We start from the raw sequence: 6,000 nt of genomic DNA on the forward strand, positions 1-6,000 counted from the left end.
TTGGACCAGGTGAGCGTTGCAGGCCTATTGGGCCTCTTGTTTGATAGTCATCTGATATACGGATGTCATATTCTGATACAGTTGTCTGGCATACATGTACTGATGTCATGATCTGTTAACAGTTGTCTGGCATACTGATGTCATATTCTGATACAGTTGTCTGACATACTGATGTCACGATCTGTGATAGTTGTCTGACATACTGATGTCATGATCTGATACAGTTGTCTGACTTACGGATGTCATGTTCTGATACAGTTGTCTGACATACTGATGTCATGATCTGATCCAGTTGTCTGTCATACTGATGTCATATTCTGATATAGTTGTCTGGCATACTGATGTCATGTTCTGATCCAGTTGTCTGACATACTGATGGCATGATCTGATCCAGTTTTCTGTCATACTGATGTCAGTATGCCAGACAACTGTTAACAGATCATGACATGAGTAAGACAGACAACTGTATCCGAACATGACATCCGTAAGTCAGAAAACTGTATCAGATCATGACATCAGTACATGTATGCCAGACAACTGTTAACAGATCATGACATCAGGAAGACAGACAACTGTATCAGATCATGACATCAGTATGCCAGACGACTGGATCAGATCATTACATCAGTTTGTCATGTTCTGATACAGTTGTCTTGCATACTGATGTCATGTTCTGATCCAGTTGTCTGACAAACCGATGTCATGTTCTGATACAGTTGTCTGACAAACTGATGTAATATTCTGATACAGTTGTCTGACAAACTGATGTAATGATCTGATCCAGTTGTCTGGCATACTGATGTCATATTCTGATACAGTTGTCTGTCATACTGATGTCATGATCTGTTAACAGTTGTCTGGCATACTGATGTCATGTTCTGATACAGTTGTCTGACATACTGATGTCATATTCTGATACAGTTGTCTGACATACTGATGTCATGATCTGATCCAGTTGTCTGACATACTGATGTCATATTCTGATACAGTTGTCTGGCATACTGATGTCATGATCTGATACAGTTTTCTGACATACTGCATGATATCATGATCTGTTAACAGTTGTCTGACTTACGGATGTCATGTTCTGTTACAGTTGTCTGACATACTGATGTCATGATCTGATCCAGTTGTCTGACATACTGATGTCATATTCTGATACAGTTGTCTGGCATACTGATGTCATGATCTGATACAGTTTTCTGACATACTGCATGATATCATGATCTGTTAACAGTTGTCTGACTTACGGATGTCATGTTCTGATCCAGTTGTCTGACATACTGATGTCATGATCTGATCCAGTTGTCTGACATACTGATGTCATATTCTGATACAGTTGTCTGGCATACTGATGTCATGATCTGATACAGTTTTCTGACATACTGCATGATATCATGATCTGTTAACAGTTGTCTGACTTACGGATGTCATGTTCTGATCCAGTTGTCTGACATACTGATGTCATGATCTGATCCAGTTGTCTGACATACTGATGTCATATTCTGATACAGTTGTCTGGCATACTGATGTCATGATCTGATACAGTTTTCTGACATACTGCATGATATCATGATCTGTTAACAGTTGTCTGACTTACGGATGTCATGTTCTGATACAGTTGTCTGACATACTGATGTCATGATCTGATCCAGTTGTCTGACATACTGATGTCATATTCTGATACAGTTGTCTGGCATACTGATGTCATGATCTGATACAGTTTTCTGACATACTGCATGATATCATGATCTGTTAACAGTTGTCTGACTTACGGATGTCATGTTCTGATACAGTTGTCTGACATACTGATGTCATGATCTGATCCAGTTGTCTGACATACTGATGTCATATTCTGATACAGTTGTCTGGCATACTGATGTCATGATCTGATACAGTTTTCTGACATACTGCATGATATCATGATCTGTTAACAGTTGTCTGACTTACGGATGTCATGTTCTGTTACAGTTGTCTGACATACTGATGTCATGATCTGATCCAGTTGTCTGACATACTGATGTCATATTCTGATACAGTTGTCTGGCATACTGATGTCATGATCTGATACAGTTTTCTGACATACTGCATGATATCATGATCTGTTAACAGTTGTCTGACTTACGGATGTCATGTTCTGATCCAGTTGTCTGACATACTGATGTCATGATCTGATCCAGTTGTCTGACATACTGATGTCATATTCTGATACAGTTGTCTGGCATACTGATGTCATGATCTGATACAGTTTTCTGACATACTGCATGATATCATGATCTGTTAACAGTTGTCTGACTTACGGATGTCATGTTCTGATCCAGTTGTCTGACATACTGATGTCATGATCTGATCCAGTTGTCTGACATACTGATGTCATATTCTGATACAGTTGTCTGGCATACTGATGTCATGATCTGATACAGTTTTCTGACATACTGCATGATATCATGATCTGTTAACAGTTGTCTGACTTACGGATGTCATGTTCTGATACAGTTGTCTGACATACTGATGTCATGATCTGATCCAGTTGTCTGACATACTGATGTCATATTCTGATACAGTTGTCTGGCATACTGATGTCATGATCTGATACAGTTTTCTGACATACTGCATGATATCATGATCTGTTAACAGTTGTCTGACTTACGGATGTCATGTTCTGATACAGTTGTCTGACATACTGATGTCATGATCTGATCCAGTTGTCTGACATACTGATGTCATATTCTGATACAGTTGTCTGGCATACTGATGTCATGATCTGATACAGTTTTCTGACATACTGCATGATATCATGATCTGTTAACAGTTGTCTGACTTACGGATGTCATGTTCTGATACAGTTGTCTGACATACTGATGTCATGATCTGATCCAGTTGTCTGACATACTGATGTCATATTCTGATACAGTTGTCTGGCATACTGATGTCATGATCTGATACAGTTTTCTGACATACTGCATGATATCATGATCTGTTAACAGTTGTCTGACTTACGGATGTCATGTTCTGATCCAGTTGTCTGACATACTGATGTCATGATCTGATCCAGTTGTCTGACATACTGATGTCATATTCTGATACAGTTGTCTGGCATACTGATGTCATGTTCTGATACAGTTGTCATATTCTGATACAGTTGTCTGACATACTGATGTCATGATATGTTACAGTTGTCTGACATACTGATGTCATGTTCTGTTATAGTTGTCTGTCATACTGATGTCATGTTTTGATACAGTTGTCTGGCATACTGATGTCATGATCTGATACAGTTTTCTGACATACTGATGTCATGATCTGTTAACAGTTGTCTGACTTACGGATGTGATGTTCTGATCCAGTTGTCTGACATACTGATGTCATGATCTGATCCAGTTGTCTGACATACTGATGTCATATTCTGATACAGTTGTCTGGCATACTGATGTCATGTTCTGATCCAGCTGTCTGACATACTGATGTCATGTTTTGATACAGTTGTTTGACATACTGATGTATTTTACTGATCCAGTTGTCTGACTTTCGTATGTCATGATCTGTTACAGTTGTCTGACATGCTGATGTCATGATCTGTTAGAGTTGTCTGACTTGCTGATGTCATGATCTGTTACAGTTAACTGACATACTGATGTCATGATCTGTTACAGTTGTCCGACATACAGATGTCGTGTTTTGATAGTCGTCTGTCGCATACTGATGTCATGTTTTGATAGTCATTTGTCATACTGACGTCATATTCTGATACAGTTGTCTGATTTACTTTCCGTACAGTGCATGGTTGTTATAATTGGATTATTAATGTGCCAAATTTAGAAGTCATTATCTGAATTCATTTCACAATTACTTTCCTCAAAATATGATAATGAAGGCAATTTTCCTCGAAGTGAGCCATGCGACTTCAATTTTTGACATAAAACTGTTAAGCTCATTGATGGGAACGTAACAGGTGCATGTTTCAATTTGATCATTATACGTTATATTAGGAGTCGGAAACATCATTACAAGTCTTTGTTTTGCAGAAATCTGTTTAGTCATCACCAGGTGTAGACTTACTGTAACACCGGTCTTATATACATTGGTGATTAGTGTGACGTTATCGGTTAGTCGGAGATAAAGGTGTTTATCTTGTTTTGTTAGAGACGTCAGACCATAGACTATTGTCAGAACGTAATAAAGGAGAAGGCCTACCCTGCAAACATGCAATATTTCGTGATGTGCCATTGACGTGAAAATCTCATACAGATATAATTTTGTTAAATGCAGCAAATATAAAATCATTATGATTTACTTCTAAGGTACTGGTATCTGTCAAATTATACGGGTCCTGTTATAGGTATATTTAAAAGCTTGTCTCATTAATATTTTAGCCAGTATCTAATTAGAAAAAAGCAACTATTAAATGTAGCAATTGTTTCTATTTTGAGCCCTCGTAGGTAACCTATAGCTACAGGTAGAGAGTGGAGAATGTGAATGTGATAGTAAATTCAAAATGCTGTGTCATACAGCCGGTCTACCTGACTAAAGTGCTTTGCAAGATCAATAAATATTTGCATATACGGAAATCTGGCTATGCTAGTCATGTTGTGGTGCCACTTCAAAGTTTGTGTTAGTCGATAACTGTCCATCGGACCATCAAGTCTGTTCAGACTCTTGTCCAAGACTTAGTTCATTATAGAAGACACTCCACAAATTTACACTGGTTCATTATAGAAGACACTCGACAAATTTACACTGGTTCAAAACTAGTGTGGAAAAGGAGGTCACACTAGCGGTTAAGGTAACTATCTCCACTGTGTATATATACACAACACAAGTATACGTGTATGTTATTCTTATACTCTAAATTGTGTTATTGATTTTTTTTCTTCAAATATATTCAAATTTTATCTACAGACTGTATATTGCAGTTATTTTGTGTGTAAAGATATTTGTTATATAACATAGAAATTATTAATCGAATACAACTCATATTGTACCTGTGTAGGTATATATATATATAACATGTGATGCTATATTATAACTTCCCAGGGTAATGAGATGAACCACTGTAAGACAATTAAACTTTATATTAAGATTATTGTTCATACAACTTTTCTTACCATGATCAGGGGAGTGATGAGATGCTTTAAATAGACTACTTTCACTTTGAAAGATTGGACCTACATAGAATTCTCTCATTTAGTCGCTCAGAATTGTATGTAATTAGTTTTAAATCAAAACAGTGTTTGAACCAGTTATATATTTTGATAGTTTTTTTAGCATACCAGGCCCGATGGGCCAAGTGAGCTTATGGCATTGTGCGGCGTCCGTCGTCCGTCCGGCGTCAACTTTTTACTTTAAAGGGACATCACGTGAAGAGCCATATTTTTTTTAATGAATGTGTTACCGCGCTATCCCCATATTCACAGTCAGTTCCAAATTTCCAGTTTGACCACTTGAATTGTTCGGGAAAGCCCTGCTAAAAATAGCGCCGATAACGTCACCTGACTAGGCAGTAAACACTAGCGGTCTGGGCACAGGGCCACGTTACAATCACACATATGCTATACGGGTCACAACACACATAAACATACACAAGGGAAGAAGCTTCGTCAGAGCACTACCGGTACCGCCAAATTTCAAATGAAGATTTTCAACACTTACTTTCGCTATTTTTTCCAGGGATCTCCGGCGATAGCTTCCGTTTGAATTGTAATTAAGTAATCCATCATGATTAATTGTGTAATCATTCGTCTAATACATCCAATCACAGGGCCACGTTACAATCACACATATGCTATACTGATACGGGTCACAACACACATAAACATCCAATGTTGCTGTTCAGGACGTATGAAAGTTATCCTCACCCAGAATAAAAAAAAAACTTTTTTTATTGTTTCCTCCGAAGGAAATTTTATGTTTAAGAAATAAGTTCAGAAATAGAAATATTCCTTGTGATAGGAAGGAATATTTCTATTTCTGAACTTATTTCTTAAACATTTTTGTGATAGA

Source organism: Mizuhopecten yessoensis, unplaced genomic scaffold, assembly GCF_002113885.1.
Source record: "Mizuhopecten yessoensis strain PY_sf001 unplaced genomic scaffold, ASM211388v2 scaffold11117, whole genome shotgun sequence".
Classification (NCBI taxonomy): Eukaryota; Metazoa; Mollusca; class Bivalvia; order Pectinida; family Pectinidae; genus Mizuhopecten; species Mizuhopecten yessoensis.